This window comes from Egretta garzetta, unplaced genomic scaffold (assembly GCF_000687185.1).
Source record: "Egretta garzetta isolate BGI_Z169 unplaced genomic scaffold, ASM68718v1 scaffold292, whole genome shotgun sequence".
Classification (NCBI taxonomy): Eukaryota; Metazoa; Chordata; class Aves; order Pelecaniformes; family Ardeidae; genus Egretta; species Egretta garzetta.
Genome location: NW_009258789.1, coordinates 582,626 through 593,108, shown reverse-complemented (window position 1 = coordinate 593,108; position 10,483 = coordinate 582,626). Strand labels below are relative to the sequence as shown.

At 41.0% G+C, this 10,483-nt stretch overlaps 1 protein-coding gene across 1 annotated transcript in view; it reads left to right on the top strand.

Annotated features, from left to right (window-relative positions):
- The window catches only part of NPTX2 (neuronal pentraxin 2), a gene marked incomplete at its 5' end in the record, with an annotated part of 111,244 nt that overhangs the window by 9,566 nt on the left and 91,195 nt on the right, over nucleotides 1–10,483 (top strand). The gene's annotated exons all lie outside the window — the stretch shown is intronic.

Genomic DNA, 10,483 nt, shown 5'->3' with positions numbered 1-10,483 from the left:
AGCTGCAATCATTTCCCATTCAAGTGCCCCCTTTAGTAGGACAATCTTCAGCGTGACCTAAAGCACTTTTTTTCTCTCTGCCCTTCCCCAGTCTTAACTCCTCAAAAGAATAAAAAATTGAGTAAACTGCCTCAGTGCAAAGATAGCTGCTAGTTTTGGGCATTGAGCCTGACAATGATAGAAGCACTTCTTGGCTAGAGCAGCCGTTGCTTTCTTATGGCCCGATCCAAAAATATGCTTTGGCCTGCAGCAGCCTTTTGGTTAGGCCTGACTTCAGTTCATCAGTTCTGGCAGGGAGGGGGAACAGCCGTGCACATGTTAATTATAGTACTCCTTTTGATAACGTGCAGTGCTGACAAAGTGCTAAGATTAACAGGCTAAATGTGAATCCTTCCTTCCAGTCTATCATCTCCCCTTTGAATTGAAGCCATTCTTTTTTAGCCCTTTTTAAAGATATCACTTAATCCTTACACTGCAGTGGTTATGGTGCAACTATGGGTAGAGCAGAACAGCCACTGTCTGAGTGCAAGGGTCTTGCTTTTTAATTTGCAGATTAGGAATCCTTATTTTATGAGAAGGAGGCAATGTATTTGAGACATGCTATTCTTGTTCAACTTGAAGAATGGGCTGTGTAATGAGCATAGCTCCATTGAAACAGAGATGCTTCAGGTAAGGTTCTATCCCAAAGCCTGTCTTTCACTAGCTGGGGTCCCAGTGTAGATGGGTGGGTGAAAGATTGTATTTGTATTTTCTGTAGGCTGAATGTACTGAATTCCTAGTGACCTGGCTTGTAAACTTCTCTATTGTTTCTCTTGCTTTAGTCAATGTCTTTATTTTTCTAAATATACAAGCTGTGATTAAGTGAATTTCCATTTTGTTTCGCTTTGAAAGGCCTTTCTATGAGCAAGTGCCAAAGTTCAGTTTCTGCTTGCTGAGGATTGCTATATATTTTTCCAGCATAAGTCTTCTGCACTGTTTTCTATGTTATTATAATGGTCCTATGTAATATGAAAATGTGCTGGTTTTCAATTCTTGTTGACTGTCTCTTCTGTAAGCACTGGGTTGACTACTATATTTTTTTTATCATTTTCTCTCAATATTTTGCAAACAGTGTTGCTGTTTCCTTGGCATTGATGTGACTACTTGGTTTGTGGCTCGCAGATAGCAAATGCACTGTACCGGGGAAGAGGTAATACTTTTTTTATTTAAATGAAAAAGGATTTAAAGGGGGGGGAGGGGAAATTTATAAAGCTAAATATCATATTTTATTTTTCATATGTTTGAATTGTAAGAATAATATAGTGACAGTCCCATTTGTAGGATAAAGTTACATATTTCCATTAATATGTAGTATGCTGTTCTTAAAAGAAAATTCTTATAATGAACTTTTAATTAAAATGCACTGTAAAATGAGTCTTATTTCCTTTAGTCACACAAGACACTGAATGTTCTCTCATAGCTGCTGTGAGTTCAGCTACTGTGCCTCTAGACTGATAGAAGTACAGTCCTGTAAGAAGTTACCTTTATTCCCTAAATGTCTTAAATCACAATCTTCAAGCAAAAGGGGCTTAGGTGTGTGTAATCTTAACTGGGGAGAGGTTCTCTACATTTGGATGTGGTGGGGTGTCTTAGGCTCAGGCTGAGACCTGACTCCTACCACAGCAAACTCGTAGGCGCTGGTCTAAGGCATGGCCTGGGATGCAGCAATTTCACTGGAGTGGGATGAGACACAGAATATACATTCACATTAATTTTTTACAGTCATGAGGAACACAAACTATGACCCCTCTGGGTGACAGTACTAGTTGTAGGCAACTTAAGTGTCCCAAATCAGTCAACAATGAGATGACTTGTTGAAAAGTGATAGCAGAGACACTACGCTGGTGCAAGTTGTGAAGTGCAGCGTCCATGGAGTCTGACAGTAAACCAAGCACTCTGCTTGGTAAACTAACACGTTGATAGCACTTTCTGTAAGAGAAAACCAGCTGGGGCAGAAATGTTTATCCAGCTCTGACATCCTTCTCCCGCCATGGAGAGTTTGAGGTTTCTCTGAAATGTTACACCACTTGATTTCAAATATTCTCGTTCTGACTGACCTTCAAACAGACACCCCCTGACCCCCAACAGTACTTTCCCTGCCTGAAGAAAAAAACAAACAACAAAAAAACTCCCCCTTAATATCCAAAGACTCTGCATCCTAAGATCAAGGACAGTGCAAAATATCTCACGTGGGCTAAAGGTACGCATCAGCTAAAGACACACATTAGCTGATACTAAAGAAGCATCAGCCCTCCAGTCAATCCACTTTTCTTTATCAGCTTTTTTTCAAAATAAACTGATGGAACAGAAGTCTGGAGCTATCTGTGCTGAGGTTTGCCCTTTCAGGAAACAACTTTTGCATATTTCACTCTGTTCTTGAAAGGTGCAATGGTGAAATTGTCTTGGATGCTTTCTGCATGGCTAAGGGCCTGCGTGTGGATGCAGTCTATCGTTTTAAACACTAGTTCAGTGTTTGGATTCATTTGTTGGCTGAGGAAAGCAAAAGGTCTTTACACTTCAATTGGCCATGCTGGTCTTTATTTAGAGAGTTATTCAAACACCCTCTCACTCTTAGGTCAGCCTTTAGCACTGACTTTAACAATAAACACCTGAATAGGAAGCCCCACCTGCATGGGGAGGTGTTTGTGGGTGGGGGCTGTAGTTGCTGAGTTTTTTGCACAGTGAGAACACCTGGTCTGGGGGCTGGTGTTAGGCTGGTGCTGGCGAGTGGCTGGCTGCTTTCTTCCTTGGGTTCTCTTCAGGCTGCGTGAAGGAGGAGTGTAACAGAACTTCTCTTTGGTGTGGAAATCAATACTAAAAGTTGGGTTTTTTTCTAAGGTATGTCAAGGTGCTCAGGTGAGAGGGTGTTTGGGCACATTCATCCTGTCACAACCTGACCTAGAGCTGGGATGGATCTTTTCTTCTAAAGATAAATAACTTAGTCTCCTGTTTTTTGGTTTGTTTGTTTTTTACTGATTACATAACCCAGATGGTAGGGATTTGGGGGGAGGGTTTTGGGATTTTTTTAGATGACGACTCTTTAGTAAAAGCCAAAGCTAAGGAGTATATATTCTGTTGAAAAAGGGGTTTTTTTATTTTTTTTACTATATATATATCCTTCTTTTGTGCAATGCAAAGCTAAGGAGTATATATTCTGTTGAAAAAGGTTTTTTTTTATTTTTTACTATATATATTCTTCTTTTGTGCAATAGTATGTTTTTCATTAAAAAGTAAAGATGTGGATTGGGTTTTGTACCTTTATCTTGTGATGAAAAGCTACGGCTGTTATTCTGCTGCTCCACATTCTGGGAGTCACATGTTTTATGTGCATATATAAGCAGATGGCAAAACAGGAGTAAATATTACCATATTCCAGCATCTATACTGTTTATGGAGTGTGGAAGTGACAAGACAACTTTCAGTTCCCAAACTGCTCTGAATACACAGAAGTAATAACTTATGGAAAGCTGACTGACAGCTACAGCACTTGGAACATGCAGTAATGCAGATTTCTAGAAAATCTGTTTCTGTTGAAAAACAGACAGAGCTAGGACTCCTAAAAGCGGTACCAGTGATCCTAACAAGCCAGCCTCTTGGGAGCTGTGAATGGGCTAGGTCTCCAGATAACTTCTTGAGTGTGAGTGCTGTTCAGTCAGTGTCCATATCACACTGTTCTGTTTGTATATACTTGATGTATTTAATGGCTGTTGAGCAACAAAGGATCTAGCATTTGGTATGTTTAAATCCAGGTTATATTTCTTCAGAGACAGTTAAGTTTTTTTGATTAGCTGGTTGGCCATTAGAAAATACAGATCATATCTTCTGTTTGGTATTTGCTTGAAGGCATTAGCTACACATTTGCTGTCTAACTAGAGCTGAATGTTGCTGAGGGGAGAAGGACAACCTCTGCACCTCTGGGATCCCACTGTGAATGGGAGACCAACTCCCTTGTGCAGGTGTCTTTCTGCTGGGTAGTGTTTGCTCATTAAACTGTTAGTTTAGGTTTCAGAACTGTAAGGAGGACCACAGAAATTCTTGCCAGTAAAACTCTACCCTCATTTTTACATACACTTTCCTAGTGTTCAAATACGTGAGACTGCCAGGGAGAAGCTGATTCTGTTTTGCTCCAGAGAGCTGGTTTCCCTCCAGCCTTTCCTAAAGGCAAAATGCAGGCCAGTAGCAAAGCTGATGTTTTGTATGAGGTGTTTAAAGCTGGCACTTTCTCAGTCAGGATAACTTTTGTTCTACAAAAACACATAACTACAGACTAGACTTATTTCTTGTTTGTTAATGGCACCTCTCTCTGTATAAGGATTCTTCATCCGGCTGATTTCAGTTATCCAGGTTGGGAGGGAAGATCAGCTGCCTTCTGCATCATCCTTCAGGGGACCTGAATCTTGCTGGGAGTGCAGATAAAGGAGAAAATGGCCTGGCTGAGGCTTTTACTACAGATGATGTTCCCCTGATGCTGCTGTAGGAATCTGAGGCTAGGCACAGCAAGGACCCCACTGAAACGGAGCTCTGCTAATGGAGAAAGTCAGGTACCAACACATTCGCTTCAGAACTGAAAGGTCTTCACTGGTAGCCAGGGAATCTGGGGATTTTGAAGGTGTTACAGGATTTTTCCAGAGAGCTTTCACCAAAATGTCTTTTTTTTTTTTTTTTTTTTCTTTTTTTTTTTTTTTTTTTTTTTTTTTGGGTGTGTGTGCACAGAGAAAAAGCTGGACCTTGATAATGTTTGTGGTTTAGCTGTGAGGCTTAAATAATACATTAGTTTTACAGAACTAAAAATCTTCTCGAAAGAATTGAATTAATTGTACCCCTGGCTATAGCTGTTTCTAAAAGGCTGCACTTAAAAAAGTATAAATTTGCACAAGGAGTTCAAAGGTCCGTTTCTTTCTTCACAGGAGGGCTGGGCAGATGTTTTGGCAAAGCTTCAAATATAGAAGCTCCCTGATGGCTTGCCACCAAGAGAAATTGTTTTATTTATTAAAGATGCTTTGGCATTTCACCTGAGGTGGCTCCCAGCACAGGTTTGTCCAAGCAGCTTAGCTCCTAGTGGTGCTGTTCCTGCGTGCTCCTGCCATGTGAAGGATGCCAAGCAGGCTTCTCTGCAGTACCCACTTGTTCCTTCGTTACTGGTCAGCTTGTACTGGATCACAGGGAGCAGAATTTACCTCTCAAAGGGCGGTCTCAAGTGTCTGTGGCACGGTGTGTGCTTTTCTTCTGTACTAAAAGACATTTGCAAGAGTTTTGCCCTGTTTTTTAGATCACTAAGCTGTTCCCACCTGTGGTTCTGGAGTGCTTATTAAGAATAAGGTTTCAGAAAGGTAACTGATGACTATTTCTTAGGAGGGTTTAGGTGGTTTTTAAGGTACTAGACACTCTTTTACTTTGTATCTTTCAAAACACTTAAACCAGCTTATGAGTAACTTAAAACCCTTATGCTACTGCAACAGAGTCGGTCACCTAGGCTTATCTCCACAACAAAAGACTGCTCTCCGGACCTCACTGGACAAAAAGAAACCTAAAGGTCAACCTCGTGTTTAAAAAGAGTATGCTAAAACCTCCTGGGTAACAACACTTGCTAAGCAGGTGTTTTATAACTTTCAGTTTTATTTATTATACCTGGTGTTCACTGCTGATTTGCAGTGCCTGCCATGCCATTGTGCTGTGGTCCCAGGCACAGCTATGTTTTCTGCAACAGGAAGCAATTGGTTTTCCTCCTATTTCAGAGGGCACAGAGCAGGCAGTTGCTTCCTGTCTAGTGCAGTGCTGGGAAGGGGTTGTCCTGTGCAGCTGCCCTTTATCTCTGCAACTGCAAAAGGGTCTAGGAGAAATGATCTGCACTCACTCTTAATTTCATGTGAGATTTCCCCATGGGAGATATTTGTGTCTGACAAAGCAGGACAGACCTAGATTTGCTTTCCAGGGATGGTGTAGCTCACAGGAATATGCTGTGTTTTAGGCTAAGGTTTCTCTTTTTTCCTTTTCTGCTGTCTTTATGGCAAATTATAAGTGGTTGATAAACACCTATAATAAAATACAGATACGCATTGGCAAATCATCCTTTTTTCCATTAAAGAAAGCTGTTACTTACTGTGTAGAGAGTACATATCCTCCAAAGAGATCAAATTATTTATGGCAGTGCATTAATTAGCTTTTTCAAGGCTTCTGAGGTCTTGGAGCTACTTTCAGCTCCATCGATAACTGCAGTCTCTGCATCAAGTATAATTTAATGTAACTGGAAAACAGCTGTCAATATGTGCTTTGGACTTCAGGCCTGTTGGGGGCTCTTGCCAAGGGGAAAACTAGCGCGTACAAGGCTTTTGCAAAGAAGCAATCAGAACTCACTAGTTGGGTATCTGTGGTGGCCACAGATATCCAGGCAATTCAGGGGGCTGCCAGGGCTGGTTTGGTTACCAGTTTTACTTGTATATATCTGTGCTGTCATCTTAATTCTGAGCCTGTAACTGGCACTTTCACTCACCTGTCATGACTCTCATTTTGGTCTCGATAAAGAGCAGATCGAACTCCACTCTCGTGTGCATCAGCAGCCCTGGTGCTTTTTCTAGTGGCTGTTCTGCTTTTTACTGAGATCCACGCTTTGTGCATTCCACCTCTTGAATTTTTGTGTCTGTTCACAAGTATTTGGCATTGTTCAAATATGCTGCTATGGTTACTCAGGCACCACTGACTGCATGGGTCAACTCAGAAGGGCTTTAAACAAAGTATTTAGGACAGAATGCAGCTCTCTCTTGTTAATTTAAGGCCTGGCACATTAGTTTGAACAAGTTACATAGAGGATAATATCTGTCTTTTTTTCTCTACACTTGGGATTTGGAAAAAAACATAAGAAAAATACTGCCTTGATGTGAGTCCAAGTGATGGCAGTGGCTTCTGCTGAAAATAGAAAGCAGCCTATTTGTTCTGGGAATTGCCTGAAGGCCAGTAGGGCTTTGTGCGCGCAAGTGGAAGTAGGATGTACAAAGTGGAGCAACCTATTGCAGAGTAAAGGTTTCATCAGCTGCGTCAGTGCAAATCAAGCATAGCTCTGTTGGTCTTAGCAGGGCTGACTGCAGATCTCCACCTCAGCATGATACCTGTGCAAACATTCAAGGGCCAAATTTTACAACCCTTGGGAAGTGGAAGGGGCTGATATGTGATTCTTAGACCTCAGGTTGCCACCTGATGTTTCAGGGGTAAGATGTTAGCAGCTCACTTCTGGAGACTGAGGCTGGGATTTTCAGAGTGATGAAGATACAGGATGCTGCAGGGGTGACCTGCTGAGGACTGTAGCCATGATTTTAATCTTCTGATCCTGAGCAAATCTGTGAGCTCAATTGGCACATGGTGTTGTTTAGGTCCCAGAAATTTAGTGAGATCTGTTCTATACTGCACCATGGACAGAGTTTGAAAAAGGGTCACTGTAAAGTCACGTTACAGACTTGTGTAGTGGTGCCTGCACTAGGGCACTTTACCCTGGCTACTTTACCCTGGAGAAATGAATATGACTGAACTTCCTCTTCTGATTACACTGAAGGCAAAATTTCCATAGACTTGAATGGGAGAAGAACGAGAAACTGTTTGAGACAAGTCTAAGCACGCTGGTAAAAATGAAGCAAAATCTGGTGTGACTTTAAAGCTGTTTTTAAAAATGCAAGCTGGAGTGGGGTACTCTGAATCACTGGAGTCTGTTATGTCCTTTTTTTTTTTTTTTTTTTTTTATTTCCACTCAGTAATTTTGAGGACACAGTGAGAAGACGAGTCTTTAGAGATGGGTTATATGTGTTAAAGTGGGGAATGTGCTAGCATTTGCTGAGCACAATAAATGTCCCGGCCAAATGAGCAGCTCCCCTGTCTGATATGGCAAAAATATTGTAAATGAGAATTTCTGTCAAGCTGTTTCAGATGACAAGAGGTGGTTGTTGATTTACTGTTTTAATTAAAATATTAACTTTGCTTCCTTCCTTGATTGTTTCTGTGGGAAACTGGATGATGCTTGGCATTTGCTTAGTAAATCTTGAGGCAACCTCTTTGGGTGAGTTGTGTTGGGGGTTTCTTTGTCTCCTTGTTCTCTCCCCAGCTGCACCAGCCCTTGGGGGCAAGTTCCCTGCAGCTGAGGGTGGAGACTAAAAATGAAAATAATCTACCTTCATTGTAATAAGTAATAGCAGAATCTTGCTAACATCTCTTGGACTGGGTCCTGGCTTTTCATTCAGTGCTTGAATTCAAAGGCTGGTCATTCATAGACTTTTTTTTTTTTTTTTTTTTTCAAAGGATGCAAATTTCGATGGCATTCATTGAGCTAAGAAGTGGCAGTTCTCTTTATGCAGTTATTTTTCCCTGTTCATTGTAGCAGACTTCTTGCACTTGAAGGAGAACAGGGAGGAGGGTGAAACAGCATAAATCACTTGAGAGGAGAAGTGGAAGGAAACTGTGACCATCACAATATGTGTGATAACGAGAAGGTTGTCTCTGAATTTAGCAGCAGAAGTTGGAAATAATGTCTGTCTGTTGTGATCATTGTGGATATGGAAAGAACCATCTTCCTCTCAGACTTTGTTTAAAAGTGAAGTTTGTATTTTGGGAGGCTGGACTGCATTGACTGGCTTCAGATATGCTCATTTTCATTCTACTGTCCTGTGGGGGGTGTGTGTATCAAATCCCTTTTCATTACCGGAAATACAATAATTTCTTTTTCCAGATGCAGACAGGAGTTCTCTAGAGCAGCCTGAATTCAATGCCAAGGTGAAAACAGGTTGCTGTAGAAACCCATGTCAGACTTGCAAATGGTTCTTGTGCACTTCTGGGGCTATGTAGCAATAAAGGCTCTTCAGCTGTTTTTATTTTTTTTAGTGGTATTGAGAAATGATTCTTCACTACTAAAAAACAGTTGGAACTAGCAGAAGGTGTATGCTACAGTTCAGAAAGGCAGGGAATTGACTGTATGACAGGCTGATCAGGAATATGCTAAAGCTTTGGGAACCATCCATCAGCTTTAGTGGACTTTGGATATAGGGCCCTGTTCACTGGAGTCTATGCAATATGCGACATATTGCATCCCAGTTTTTTTTTTAACTTCCAATAAGGGCTTGTTGATATGGGGGGAAAAAACTCCTGGAAAACTGGTCTACAGCACTGCCTTCTCCTTTCCCTTCTAAGCATAAAACGCTGTTGGCAACAATTGTATATAAGTTGTCTGTCTTGAAGAGCTGACAGACACTACTTTATTCTGAAGCATTGCCATTCTGCTTCCTCAGCATCCCTTTGATACCTCTGCATCTTCTTGGATTAACGATGCTGTTGTAACAGTTCATGGTGCTAATCTAGATACATGAGCTCTATTGTTATTTGTATTCTGAGAAGCATTTCAGACATTATTAAAACACTTCTGTATGCTTTTTGGCTTTGAAAAATACAAATTCAAAACAAAACCCCATAAATCTTCATTTAATCAAATTATACCTCTAAGAACAGTCTACATGGATGTCATATAACAAGGTAGGTGAATTCCAAATAGAACTTTGAAAATCCAGCTGGAGCAGAAAATCAAGACTGGTGGGGGATTTTGAGAGCGCCTTGCTTTCTTCCTAGAAAAATCACCGTAATATGTTGCATTATCAATGCCTAAGTGACAACTGCAAGTTGATTTTAATTAAGAGCTGTGCTAAGGTATATTGTACTTGCTAACGCATAGCTTATCTCTCAAGATGTAAATGTTCCTGGCTCACTGAAGCTATGTTGGTTTCACTGACTGAAACTTGCCTGTTGACAGTCTTGTCAGCTGAAAGCATTAGAAGAGAATAAAATTACATTCTGGGCCTTGCCCCAGATGGGAATTGCTATAATATTTTAAACCTCAAAAAGGATGGAAGTGTAACAGAACAACATGACCACAGTAAGATTTATTAGTGCTTCTTTCATCTTGGCTGTGGGCCATCCCCTGTCTGCAAAATTCTTGTTGATGTCCCATCTGGATTTATGTAGAAATTGGTGGCAGAGTAAAGCTCTCTGATCCTATCAGTTCACATTTGCATCACTTTCTGTTCTGGATGTGCTATGAAGGGCTGGAAGCACCACTTGTTAAACTCTAATTAGCAGGCAAGCAGAGGAGAGTGCAAGGTCAATTTAGCACTCCTGGAATTTAAATTTTTTTCTGAATTGGAAGGGTGGAGGAAAGAAATCAAAGCCCATGCCTCTGAGTTCAGTTTCTCAAACAGCCCCTTAAGAGATAACAAATACTTGAATAGAGCCATTAAGCTCTAGTTTGCTCTTTATTTTGCTGTCATAATTGTTGCAGAGGTTGTGCTTTAACGCACACAATTTGGGTTTGATATCTGTCTTCCTTGACCACCTGAGGAACCTGAATGCACATAAGTCCATGGGACCTGATGAGATGCATCCCAGAGTCCTGAGGGAACTGGCCGATGTAGTCGCCAAG